Consider the following 14,766-nt stretch of genomic DNA (forward strand, 5'->3'; position numbering starts at 1 on the left):
GGGGGAGGGTATAGGGGACTTTGTGGATAGCATTTAAAATGTAAATGAAGTAAATACCTAATAAAAATTGGGGAAAAAAAAGAGAATTGAGACAAAGCCTTGATTATATCTGATTGCATTGAAATAAATCTCTTTAAGATTATATTGTTTAATCATTTTTAAATACATAGACATATAGGTTATACATCACATGTTTTTGGTTATAATAAAACCTTTCACATCTAAAGATCTATAATTTTTTCTTTTTGATTGTATAGAATTTGTTAGGGTTTCCTGACTTACAAAGTTCCTGTGGACTTGAAGAGATTTCATTGTGTTTTCATGGCCATATTTCTTTCCTATATTTTTAAAAAATTTTATGTTTAAAATGTTTGTATATGTGCACTCACATGCACTGTTTATAGATGCCAGAAAAGGTGAAATGTCCTGGCGCTCTACAGAGCAGGGAGGTGCTCTTAACGTCAGAGTCATCTGTCCAGCTCTGCTACTTGCACTTTTACTCAAGGACTATTCTTCCTCTTTCTTTCTGGCATCTTGAAGACATCACTGAGAAGAAAACTAATATATCAATAAAATCAATGGTGTTAAATACTCACAGCGAAGGATATGACACTTGGATGAATGGGAGAAATCAGCTCAGGATTGTCAGTGGGGAAGCTCATCGTAGATTGTCTGTCTGTATCCTATGTATACACTGCTTGTATTCAAGCTCAGCTAGAGGCTGATTAAGTCACATTGCTTCTACACTCTAATGAAATCCATTGGATTTGTTCGTGACTTAATAACTGAGTAAAAATTATATGAAGTGATATATCAACATTGCAATTCTGAAAGGAATAACTGTTATGCAAAACTAACAGTTGAAAGCAGTCAAAGCATCAGAAGGCTTATTTATTTCAGTGTGTTTCAAGTATTTCTCTCAATTTACCATTTCCAAGAAGTAAACACAGTATGTTGCATTTCATTAGCTTTTAAAGTCTCATAAAAGGTAAAATAATTCTTTAGTTTACACTTACAGGAAATTTATTTGTGAATGGAATGTGCTTAGGCGTGACTTTGGACACTGCTTTTTGGCATTATGGAGAGTTCTGTATATACCCTTTAGCAGCTAAACAAAAGCATGTTCAGATCCAAGAATAAAATATGAACAAGCCATGGAACTTGTAAAACCATATGTTTTTGTCTCTAAAGCAGGTTTGAGTTATCTATATACCTGTACAGTTGTGACCCACGTTATTTCGATAAAAAAAAAAAATGTTCTTTCAAAACAAAACACATTTGTTTCTTTGGTTTGATTTTAGTGTCTTTTATAAATAGAATTTCAATATATAACTTTCTAATATTTACAATAATAGTTCTCACCCAATTGAAAAATATTGTAGCATTAGTTGGAGCAAAAGGAACCGTGGACTTTCTGACTGTGTATGGGTACACAAATGAAAAAGGGGGTTTCCTAGTTGTCAACTCCTCAAATGATGGTGGTATCTGTTGTTAATCTAATTTATTTGATATCTATTTTATGACCACTTTCACTTACAGAGTTAGTGTCTTTTAAATTGTGCAGATTTCTGGGTTCCTGTGTTCTCTCTCTTCTGCACACGTATGGCTAATTTTTAAAAAGCAGGGATTTGAACTTCTTCACTAACAACTCTTAACTGAAACATATATCTCCAGCAGACTCATGACATCACCAGAACCAGCACACTGAGCATTTATTCTGATGAATGAAAGAATCCTTTCTTGTTTTTAAATTTTTATTCCTTTCACATTGAAAATTATTGTACCATTTACAGCAAAAAAAAATAGAATAAAAAATGAATGCAATTAAAAATTAACTCATTTAACTCTAGGAGCCTGAGGCCAATTATTACTATTTTAAAAGGAAGGTATCTGTGGAGAAGATAATCAGGTGGTAGAAATTTAGAGACAGAGTTTAAGTTCTGAATTCAAAATCTAAATTCTAACAAAATGCTTGCCTTTTGTAGTCTTCATGGCTGTCAAATCCAAAGCTGCTCTTCCCTCAAAGGGCAGTGAAGTTGACAATGTTCTAAACAAAAGAACTTTGGCTATGTAAACAGAATGATTGTAATTAGGTAAACAGGTCTAAAGGTTTACTAGAAAAGCAAATCTTTTAAAGTGTTTTCTGTTCACTGAGAACCACCATTAATCCTCCAGGAACCTCCCTTTATCTTCCTCCAAAGGTCAACTACCTCTGGTAAGGACACCTAGCTCCAAGGCCAACTGAATGGTCTCAGATTGAATTCCTGATGAATGTCCTATAAAATCTCCTTGCTTTCCCATCATTTAACACTTCTCTCTGCCTGCCACCACTGCCCCTCAGGAGATCCCTGTGGGGCATTGGGCTATGCACAGACAGGCTGGTCTCCAGTTGAGCTGAGATTACATGGGACGGAAGGAGTACTCTCATGCTTCTGGAACTCTGGCTCCTGCATAAGCCCCCACAGGCCCCACAAGAGAAGCATGACTAAAAGTCATGTAGGTAATGTCCCAAGCTTCTGACCTTCAGGCTAAACTCCTCCCCATTTACCTAGTAACAGAAAAGATAACAACTCACTTTAAAAGGGACTGTTTGGCCCCTCCTTGCTCTCTCACTCTCTCACTCTTTGTTCTCTTGCTCTTACTCTCCTCTCCTCTCCTCTCCCTCTCTCCCTCTTACTCTATCTCTCTAGCCTTCTCTCTCTCTCTCTCTCTCTCTCTCTCTCTCTCTCCCTGCCTTTCTACAATAAAGCTCTAAAACCATACACAGTCTCTGCCCATCAAGGCTGCACTTACTCTCACATGTGTGGGACCTCTTATTCCTCTTCCCTTTCTCCCATAACCCCAGGGCTACAGGGTGTGGGCCCAGGGTCCCCAGGTTGGGCTGCCCCTTGTCCACCCCCTGTCCAGTGGGTCAGAGTCTTGGATGCCCACCTATGGCTAAGTGGAAAGCATCTGGCAGCCCTCCAGAGCCTGTCCAGAGCTTAGGTGCAAGTCTGGCCCGATGTGGGTCCTTCCTTCGCCTCCTTCCCCAGGTCCCTTTTTAGTTCCCACAGATCCCCAGTTTTTCAGTTTGATCCCCAGTAGGTTTATATCTCTGCCCACATAGCAGTCTAGTTCTGTGTTTCACTGAACCATCCTTTATATGGTGTCATTAAGCTGATATTTTTTAAACTTCGTTATTAAGTCTTCTGCTTAAATAACTTAATTAGTTTCTCCCATGTTTTTTAATGACCTGACCTTCAAAATGCTATTTCACTTCTAATTTTATTATTTCCACTAAAAATAATTCTTTGACTACATTCTTAGAGATCCTTTTGAAATTTGAAGGAAAGGGGTGGAACATTAAAATAGTTATTTAAATTACTTTTAAAACTAAAATAGGGTAAGAATTTCATTTTAGAAGTCTTTATAAAAATATCTAATTAATAAATTAAAGGGAATCTCAGTTGACTATAACCAAAATTAAGTTGATCATAAGTAACATATGTTTTTTTCTTAGTGTACACACAGAGACAGACAAACACACACACACACACACACACACACACACACACACACACACACACACATTCAACTAGTGCTCCATACTACTGAGTTAGAAAAGGGAAGTTGGAATTTAGTTTAAAAACAGAAGCCCTGGGCTGGTGAGATGGCTCAGTGTGTAAGAACACCCGGCTACTCTTCTGAAGGTCCGGAGTTCAGATCCCAGCAACCACATGGTGGCTCACAACCATCCATAACAAGATCTGATGCCCTCTTCTGGAGTGTCTGAAGACAGCTACAGTGTACTTACATATAATAAATAAATAAATCTTAAAAAAAAAAAAAAAAACAAAAAAACAAAACCAAAAACAAACCAGAAGCCCTGACGTGGTATTATGAGGAAAGGAACCTCCAAAGATTCGACTTTGGATTCAAATTTTGAATTCATTTTCTGTTGGCCATCTACTGTTATACACGCAGCCTACTCTTAAGAGCAGCTTATTTCCCCAGTGAGATTCCCTTGGAGAAAGCTAAATTTCTACTTGCAAAGAATTGTCTATAGAAGATAGCTTCATATAATAGCTATGAGGGCATGTGTCCAGTTTCCTTTCTAGCGCTAGGACTCCATCTTTTACAGACCCACATAGCCCTGTTCATGTTGTCTCAAACTTTCTGAGTTAAGGCATGTTTATACCATGTTGTATGTTAGACAGCCTTGTTTTCATGCTAATTTTGATCCTGTCTGACTCTTACATTTTCTGCCTCTTCCACAGGTTTCTCTAAATCCTGATGGGAGGTATCTGATGAGGCCATTCTGTTTGTGGTTACAAGTGTCCCAAGAAAATCCCTTAACAACCCAGTGTGTTGTCAAATTGGTTTCTCTCCATAAACTAACAATGCCCTATTGCTGAAGATAACACTTACACCACACAGTGGACAATGTGATGCCCATATAGAGATTTCACCCCTACGCCCTAGTGTTCCTGTGCACTAGCAAAGGAAAAAAATATAAGCAACGACCCATGTACAAACCCGTCAAACTTAGATGTTCTCCTGTCTGGAAGCTATGCTTGTGTGATTGTAGCACAAAGCTTTAAAGCCTAGTAGTGAGTTGGAACCCAAACCTGATATAACTCTGGGTGACAAAGAATCTGAGATGATGCAATCCAGGGACCTAGGGTAAAAGCAAAGACTACTGTTCTACTAAAGGAAATTAGCCATCAAATGACTCTTAATGACATTCTGCTAGTCAGGCAGCATCAGAGAAGCCTCCACCTGTAGCAGATTGTAATAAATAGAGAGATCTATAACCAGACAATATGCAAAGCACAAGAGACTTTTAAACACATACATAATATTCCTAATGAGTTCATTAATAAATAGTCTAAATTCTGCCCACAATATTGACAAAATAAAGAGTACGAGTAACTAAGAATAGATTCTGTTATTGGTTGTTAGCACTTATAGTCTGTTAAATTTACAAAAACTATATGAAGATCTTTTCCTTATATCATTCTCACATATAAAATTATTATAGTCACATTTTCTATTTATGGATCACAAATTAAAGTAAAAATTTTCCATTTTAGGGACTTTGGAATATGCAATGCAATATCAATTGTTAAAAATTCTATTTTCAAGAACTGGAACTATTATCTTAAGAATAATAGTATAAACATATATAATCTATTGGGGTACTTTCAGAGAAGCAGGGTCAGTCCAGAATCATAGGATAGAGTAGAAAATTTCCATTGCTGTGGACATACTGTTCTACAATATCAGCATCATGATGCTTGAATTTACACACATCTCTTATATTTAGAGACTGTGAGACCATTTCTTATAAACAGTAAATTGTAACAATGTAAAATTATTTTAAAAAAAGCAAAAAATATTAAGATTAGCTCAATTTTAAAAGAAAATGGTTACCAGTGTTAAGAAAACAACATCCAGAAAATACTTTCTGTAAACATTCTGTTGGTCACTTTTCTGTGAGGACCCATAAGAATTGGATCCTAAAGGATGCTGGTTTTAATCTTAGATAACCATTCATAAAAACATTCTCTGGATAGTCCATTCATTCATCTTAGCTATAAATTTTGTCTCTGTACCTATATCCTTTCATGGGTACTTTGTTCCTTATTCTAAGGAGGAATGAAGTATCCACACGATGGTCNTCCTTCTTGGTTTTCTTGTGTTTTGCAAAATGTATCTTGGGTATTCTAAGTTTCTGGGCTAATATCCGCTTATCAGTGAGTGCATATCTAGTGACTTCTTTGGTGGTTGGGTTACCTCACTAAGGATGATATCCTCCAGATACATCCATTTGTCCAAGAATTTCATAAATTCATTTTTTTTAAATAGCTGAGTAGTACTCCATTGTGTAAATGTACCACATTCTACCCCATCCGGGGAATCCATCCCATCATCAGCCACCAAACCCAGATACTAATGCACATGTCAGCAAGATTCTGCTGAAGAGACCCTGATATAGCTGTCTCTTGTGAGGCTATGCCAGTGCCTGGTAAACACAGAAGTAGATGCTCACAGTCAGCTATTGGATGGAACACAGGGCCCCCAATGGAGGAGCTAGAGAAAGTACCCAAGGAGCTGAAGGTGACTGCAACCCTGTAGGTGGAACAACAATATGAACTAACCAGTACCCCCAGAGCTTGTGTCTCTAGCTGCATATGTAGCAGAAGATGGCCTANTCGGCCATCATTGGGAAGAGAGGCCCCTTGGTCTTGCAAACTTTATATGACCCAGCACAGGAGAATGCCAGGGCCAAGAAGTGGGAGTGGGTGGGTAGGGGAGCAGGGGTGGGGGGAGGGTATAGGGAACTTTTGGGATAGCATTTGAAATATAAATAAAGAAAATATCTAATAAAAAAATCTAAAAAAAATTCTCTGAAGCTAGGTGTAAAATTTACATGCTAATGACAGGTACTTTACTTCCTATCTTAAATTATTCAAACCACACTTGACTCAAAGTTATGGGCAAATAATTCATTTTACCTTTGTTTAAATCTCTGGTAACAATAAATTTAAATATTAAATGGTACTAGAAAGAAGTAAGCTATATAGTTTTTCTTACAGAGAGATTTTAGAAAACTCAGAAATATATGGTTTCTATATTTACTTTTGAGTTATCCAAGACTACAAAACTCAGTAAAGTTTTCCTTAAAACATGTGGAGAAGGCGCTTTGGGATAAACACTTAAAATTGGCGTAAAGACAAAGCATTCATTTTTCTCTTTTTCTTTTTCTTTTTTTCTTTTTTATCTTTCCTGGATATTTTCTTTATTTACATTTCAAATGTTATCCCCTTTTCCAGTTTTCCCTCCCAGAAACCTCTTATTCCATCCCCTCACCTCCTGCTTCTACGAGGGTGTTCACCCACCCACCCACTCCTACCTCCCTGCCCTAGCATTCCCTTCCACTGGGGCATTGAGCCTTCACAGGACCAAGGGCCTCTTTTCCCATTGATGCCTGACAAGGCCATCCTCTGCTACATTTGCTGCTGGAGCCATGGGTCCCTCTATGTGTATTACTTGGTTGGTGGCTTAGTCCTTGGGAACTCTGGGGTGGGGGTGGTCTGGTTTGTTGATATTGTTGTTATTCCTATGGGGTTGCATACCAATTCAGCTCATTCAGTCCTTTCTCTAACTCTTCAATTGGGGACCCTATGCTCAGTATGATGGTTGGCTGTGAGCATCTGCCTCTATATTTGTAAGGCCCTGGCAGAGCCTCTCAGGAGACAGTTATATCAGGCTACTGTCAACAAGTACTTCTTGTTATCCACTGTAGTGTCTGGGTTTGGTGATTGCATATGGGATGAATCCCCAGGAGGGGCAGACTCTGGATGGACTTTTCTTCAGTTTCTACTCCACACTTTCTCTCCATATTTCCTCTCGTGAGTTAGTTACCCTGCTGTCCTATGATTATCCCATGTTCCTTTCTTAAATGTCCATCAATATAATGCTCTATTGTGTCAAGTTTAGTTATTTTTTTCAAAGAATCATCAATATAATCATAATAAGACTTACAACATGGTAGCATGTAATGATCAATATTTGAAGGTGCCATGAGTCAAATAGAGGGTGCAGCATTTAAAAATCTGTTGGCCCAATACCATGTAAACAACTACAAACTTGGGTTTCTTTTTCTTTCCTAAAACTTGTACTTTGACACAAGAATCTTGCTGAACTGCCCTGTCAGGCCTTTATCTTGTAATCCTCCTATCTCAACCTGCCAAGTTTGGATTTCAATAACCAGATTATGAATTCTTGTTTTCCTACATGGAGACAGGCATCAGGCTTAGATTTAGTTTTGATGGCTCTTGTCTCATAGCCTGTGATTTTAGCACTTGTTTGCTGCTATTTCTTGAATTGTAGGAGAAGTATCATTTTCTTTTTGAGAATTGTGTCATCAATCTTGTCACTGAGGATGCTAGCAACAGTTATTATAGTCATATTTAAAAAGACGATTTCAAAATCATAGTAATGTAAAAAAATAATTTTGAGACAAATTATACTGACTGCTTTACTATATTTTCATTAACACTATATTTTAGTTTAGACTTTTTATCTTGAAAAGAAAAACGGGAACAAAATCATATAATGACCTTCATTCAGCAATGACCCAGTGTCAATATTTTTGAATTTATGGGTTATTTTGTTTTATAATAACACATGTTTCTGCTATGATAAACATTATGTCTAAAGTATTTTATGAGCAGCTTTGTTACTGACATACAACAAATCAAACCACTGCAGTTGATAGCACATTTTTAACTCATTCTTGATTTCACAGACTTAGGAGTTAGACTTTATTGTAATGACATAATTGTAAGAAATATATGGATTTTCGATACTCGTCACTGTAAATTGGACAACTTACTTTATTGTTTTTCTCTACTTTTTATTTTGTGTGTATTTGTCTGTATTTGGCATGTGCACATTAAGGTAGGTGCCCATGAAGAACAGAGGAATTAGATTCCTTGAAGACAATTGTAAGCTCCCTAATGTGGGTCCTAGGAACTAAACTCAAGTTGTCTGCCATCGTGGTATATCCTCTTACTCAGCCACCTCTCCAGATTTTTGTGTTTTACTTTTGGCATAATTGAATTAGCTGTTTTGGCATAGCTTTTATGTGATATGTCTTACAAATTTAATTCTTACTGTGAAACAAAAAGAGCTTATGAATGAAGGTCTTTCTCCTACAAAAATTAATTTCCATTTCTGTTTAAGAAATTATTGTTCAAACTGGAAGTGTACAGAATGACTTTGGACTCACCCTTGGTAGCTATTTCTAGGAAGGTTCAAATCAACTAACGCATAATATGAAGCAGATTGAATACAAGTTTTAATATGAATGTGTGCTGCTAAGTTAGTATCATTTATTACTAAAGTCAGATGTTAGAAGTTCAATGTACTTAAACCATGTGAGAAATATTTTGCATGATATGACCTCACTTTATCAACTATTCATATAAAGAATACCTTTTTACCATTTATTGACTTATATTACAGGTATTTGTATTTTTATCAGAAGGTAGAAATCACATGATATATATATAACCAAGAGATACGTTGCAAGGTGACATCAAGATGCCTCAGTGAAAAGTCAGAGAAAGGAGCCAGAAAAATTGTAAATTTAAAACAAATTTTAAAATGTCAAGAAATTTGAAGAATCAAATATTCACCAATAACATAACAATATCCTCTCCAACATAGCACTGTAGATGAACAGAATCAGGACACTGAGCTGAATTTCAGGATGCATCCTTTTTTCCTTTCTGTTCTTTCAGGTACCAACTTCCAGTTCCCAATTGATGCTTCGAGTGACAGATGATTCACAGTATCGTAAGGAAGCTCGCTTCCTCGCAAAAACAATCTTTAGACCCTCTTTTTATGTAATATGGAAGATCTGCCTCCTTGAATTTCCACCAATGTTCAACATTTTCTGTGAAGTTCGTTCTTGACACAATACTTTGCTTGAGGAATTATCTTTTAATTACTTTCTATATGGCTTACCTTCTGGAAATTTCACTAACTTTGCTAACTTTCTTTGGGGAAGATGATTTTTGAGTGACAGTCCTAAAATTTCTGTTATAAACATGTTTTGGTTTGCTCTTACCATTTTCTTCTGTTCCTGTTCTCATTATACTGCTATGAGACAGTGTACACTACTTTGAGGCGATTTGAGAAAGTTTCATCTTTCCAGCTTCTCTTAGTTTTGACAGGTCATCTTTCAAATGTTCTGAACACTTTTTCTCCCTTATATGTGTATGATAGAATTTATCTCTTAACATAGATGAAAAAATCTCTTCAAAATGTTCAATTTATTTCTGTTAAAAATAAGGTAATTTTTATGTCATAGTCGATTTATAAAAGTCTGTATTCAAAGTTTACTTTTAACTTAAGATTTAATCATTCAATCTAACTCAATAAATCATGAGAATACTGAGCAGTGCTAACAATACTTTTATCTATTTTTACTATTGGAGAGAAAAACCAATGTTTCCTGTCTTTTCTTGGAAAAGCAGCTGTTGGTGTTATATGGTTTTTGTAAATTTAAAGAAAAAAATCATTCATTTACTTTTAATTAATCATTTGAAAGCAATATATTGCTTTCCAATTTGTACGTATGTTTGATAAATTGCTACTACCGTGTTACAGTTACGTGAAATTCTGAATTATTTCTATATTTAAAAAAAACTCCATTAAGAAACAAAAACAAATCTGTTATAGGTATTAGGAATTTTAGCATTCGGAGAGTTATAAAATAATATTTCCACATGTTTATATTATATAGAATTTATTATATTATATAGAATTTGCTTCTAAAACCATAAGAAACGTTTTTAGTTGTTGGAGATATGACTGCAAAATGTGTGAAATAGGATAAATGCTAATTTATTACATAAATAAAAATAATTAAAATTAATTGTAGAAATAGAAAATAATTAAATAAAACCTGGTGGGGCATTCCATATCCTCAATATTCTATGTTCCTGAATGAAAGACACATACACAGTCTTTATATTTTCATATGGCTTAATCAGCTCAATGGCCGGGACCTTTCTAACCTCCATCCAGTTAATCGCTTCCCATCAATAATCTCAAGTTATTACTTACTAAATCCTATATTATGTCTTGGCTGCATTGGACCGTACTCTCCTGGTTACTTCCCATGCCAGCTATGCCTCCCTGTCCTCCACTCTCCTCAGGCATGGCAGTTCTCCTCTCCCTGTCCCTCTCCTGGCATAGTGGATCACCTTCTCCTCCATTCCTCTTTCTCCCTAATCTAGGAATCTAGTCTCTCCTCTGTTTACCCTGCCCAGTCATTGGCTGCTGGCATTTTTATACCAATTAGAACCACCTGGGGGCAGAGTTCCTCACTTTCTTACAAGAAGACACTCCTGCAAGCAGGTTTTTGGGAAATATTAGCATGAGAATATGAGCAGCTAATGTGTATGAAGCATTTAAATATTCTTGGTCTTATATAGTTGTGTTTATGGCCAATCATCCAAATAACTATATAAGATTATTATCTTAATCTTACAGATAAATTATCCTAGGCTGGGAAAAGATAAGAAATGGCTTAAGTAAAGGAATGAACAAGTTTAGGTAGTGATAAACAACGCCTGTAAAATACTGTACAAACAAAACAAAACGGAAACATTTTCACATATCTCTGTAATTCTATTGGTTATACTATGATAATTTAAAGTACTAACCTAAAATTGCTATAATATCATTCAGAGTCATAAAAACTGGTTTCTCAAAACAATCAAAGTGGCACGAGAAAATGCAATGCTAAGGTGGATGAATAGGAAATAAGAGATTAATCATTTTAGGTCAAGATTGTAAGAATACAATGTATAGCACAAAAGTGTGTTTCAGGCTATCAAATTTTAAAAATGTAAAACTATCAGTGAATTGTTTTAGATAAAGATTCTGTTGTAAAGAGTAATTTTCAGAAGTTTGATAAACCCTTTTTCTCTAAGGAAAGGCCATCCAGAGACTGTCCCACTTATGGATCTATCTTATATGCAGACACCAAACCCAGACACTATTACGGATGCCAAGAAGGGTTTGCTGAGAGGAGCCTTGTATAGCTGTCTCATGAGAGGCTCTGCCAGAGCCTGACAAGTACAGAAGTAGATTCTCACAGCCAACCATTGGACTGAGCATGGAATCTCCCATGGCAGAGTTAGCAAAAGGACTGAAGGAGCTGAAGGGTTTTGCAACCACATAGGAAGAACAACAATATCAACCAACCAGACCCCTGAGAGCTCCCAGGGACTAAACCACTAGCCAAAGAGTACACATGGAGTGACCTGTGACTCTAGCCACATATGTAGCCTTGTTGGGCATCAATGGAAGGAGAGGCTATTGGTCCTGTGAAGGCTTGATGTCCCAGTGTAGGGGAATGCCAGGGCAGGGAGGTGGGAATGGATGATGGGTGAGAGAACACCCTCATAGAGGCAGGGGAGGGTGATGGAATAGGGGGTTTCTAGAGGGGAAACCCGAAAGGGATAACATTTGAAATAAATAAAATACCCAATAAGTTTTGTTTTTGTTTTTGTTTTTGTTTTTTTTTTAAAGCAGGCTGAGCAAGCCATGTGCAGCAAGAAAATATGCATTGCTTTTTCATCAACTCTTGTCTCCAGGTTCTTGCTCTGTTTGAGTTCCTGTTCTAACTTTCTTCAATAAGAAACTGCAATATGGAAATATAAGGCAAATAAATACTTTTCTTCACAACTTTGTTTTCAGTCATGGTGCTATGTTGAAATAGAAACACTTAAAGACCACCTGGTTTAATTCCTGGACACCATGCCACAGGAAGAACAAACTTGCACAACTTGTTCTCTGACCTCCGCAGGCCTACAATAGACATACCCAATCAAACAGCAATAAGTAAATGTAGTGAAAAATGTGAGTAAAAGTAGAATATTTTTCTATCTTTCTAGTTTATACATACTAATGTAAACAACTAGAGAAACAATTAGAGAGTTAAAGATATTTTCAAAGATACTTTATTTTTTCTAGAATTGTTATAAACTATTTAAAATAAGACAACATCTGTGTGTTTAAAACAATTATAGGAACATTACTCTTGAAAATTTCAAAATAATCAAATACAAAGTTAATTTTATTTTCTATGTCAATACATTCTTTATGTTGTTTAATTATATGGTTTTTAAATATTAAATTAATGATTATTTGTGAATATGAATAATCTTTTGGATTTTAATAGCATTTTATTTCAATTTGTATAAAGAAATTTATTATTATCTTTATTTTTAACAAAGTTGGGAAAGTTTATTTTCCTGGTGAGATACTAATTGTCCCCACAAAATCTGCTCAATTGGTCACATTTCTGCCACAGAACCAGTCAGTGGCTGAGATTGTAGCCCAGCTAAGACATATGATCTGTATATTATCAATCTGCCAGAACATACTGCTAGAAAGCCTGCGAGATTCCTGGGTACACTGAAAGTGAGCTTTTTAACCTCCTCCACTAAACTTCTATATCTTAGCAAACTCCATAGTGCACCTGTGTGAAAAAAAAAAAAACTAAAATAAATCCATGCAGGGACTTTCAAGAAATATATTTTACTTTTCAATAAATCTTTCAAGCTTTTAATTCACTGTTACTAAGGCATATTTAAAAATATATATCATATCATCACATGGATTCTCGAAACAATAAGGATGATTGGAAAGAGCAAATGAGTTATATGAAAAATTATATATATGATAGATTTTCTGAAATATGTACAAAATAAAAGCAACATGAAATATACTGAACAGGTTAATTTCTGTATTTAGGTATACATGTATATGTGAAACAATAAGTAAAGAAAGGGAAGTGTACTGGCTAGTTTTGTGTCAACTTGACACACCTGGAGTTATCACAGAGAAAGGAGCTTCAGTTGGGGAAATGCCTCCATGAGATCCAGCTATCTGTAAGGCATTTTCTCAATTAGTGATCAAGTGGAGAGGGCCCCTTGTGGGTGGTGCCATCTCTGGGCTGGCAGTCTTGGGTTCTATAAGNGAGCNGGCTGAGCAAGCCAGTAGAGGCAAGCCAGTAAAGAACATCCCTCTATGGCTTCTGCATCAGCTCCTGCTTTCTGACCTGCCTGAGTTCCAGTCCTGCATCCTTTGGTGATCAACAGCAGTATGGAAATGTAAGCCAAATAAACCCTTTCCTCCCCAACTTGCTTCTTGGTCATGATATTTGTGCAGGAATTGAAACCCTAAGACAGGAAGCAATTAATTTGAGAGGGAGAGGAAAAGTATTACATAGGAGGTTTTGGAAGAAGAGAGAGAAGGGAAAATAATATATATTTTTATTTATTTATCCCTCTTACTGGATGCCTAGTGCAGATTGATCAGCCCTGAATATACACATACACATGCACACACACACACACACAGAGACATATATGTAATATAGTTGCATATATATGCATTTCCAATAATACATTTTTATATATGTATGCAGCAAAAATAGACTCAGTAGGTTATATTTTTATATTTGTTCATACATGTATGCATGGAACAATAATAAAGAAAAAGTAGATGACAACTTGAGAGTAGGAAGGCACTGAAAGAACTTAGAGAATCTAGAACAAGAAAAGGGAGGTGGCAAAATCAAGGGTTCTGTTTCAGTTAAAGCAGATTGAAACAAATAGGCGTTGATAAAAATAAAACTTGGTTATCCATATTAGTAATTTTGTGATTAAATCTTCTTTTGAATTTTTAATAGGAGTCTAATTATTTTACCTAATAGACATATCTTTACTTTATCAAAGATGTGAACTATTAATGGAGGGGGGCAGATTCTGTTGAGTGTTAAAGATGATTCCACAAGCAGCTCTAACACTTATAAAGACCACTTCAGGTAAATAAGTCCATACACATATGTTCATGCCATATCATAACTTCATGGACCATCTATTACTTGTTTAAATATGTAGTTGTGTTTAATTTCAAGGTAAATTGCTTAAATAATGATCTACATACTCAGATCAGTCTATATTCCTAGAATCGTCTGGCCTAATCATGCTATCAAAAATTTAACAGATAAAGGTGTTTGAATTAAAACCAGACATGTAAAGTCACTTACCGTAGTACCAGAATAAACAAATAATATTTACTGCTTATTCTAGTGTAGGTCAGTGAAAGGATATTAGAATTTATACTTTCAATTTACTTTCAGTCATTACTATTTGCTTGCTTTTATGATTATAGCAACTGAAATTTATTTAAAAA

The 14,766-nt window shown here is 35.8% G+C and overlaps 1 protein-coding gene across 5 annotated transcripts in view; it reads right to left on the minus strand.

Annotated features, from left to right (window-relative positions):
* Csmd3 (CUB and Sushi multiple domains 3) overlaps positions 1–14,766 on the minus strand; it is a 1,165,720-nt gene that overhangs the window by 209,934 nt on the left and 941,020 nt on the right. The window lies entirely within an intron of this gene.

Source organism: Mus pahari, chromosome 17, assembly GCF_900095145.1.
Source record: "Mus pahari chromosome 17, PAHARI_EIJ_v1.1, whole genome shotgun sequence".
Lineage (NCBI taxonomy): Eukaryota > Metazoa > Chordata > Mammalia > Rodentia > Muridae > Mus > Mus pahari.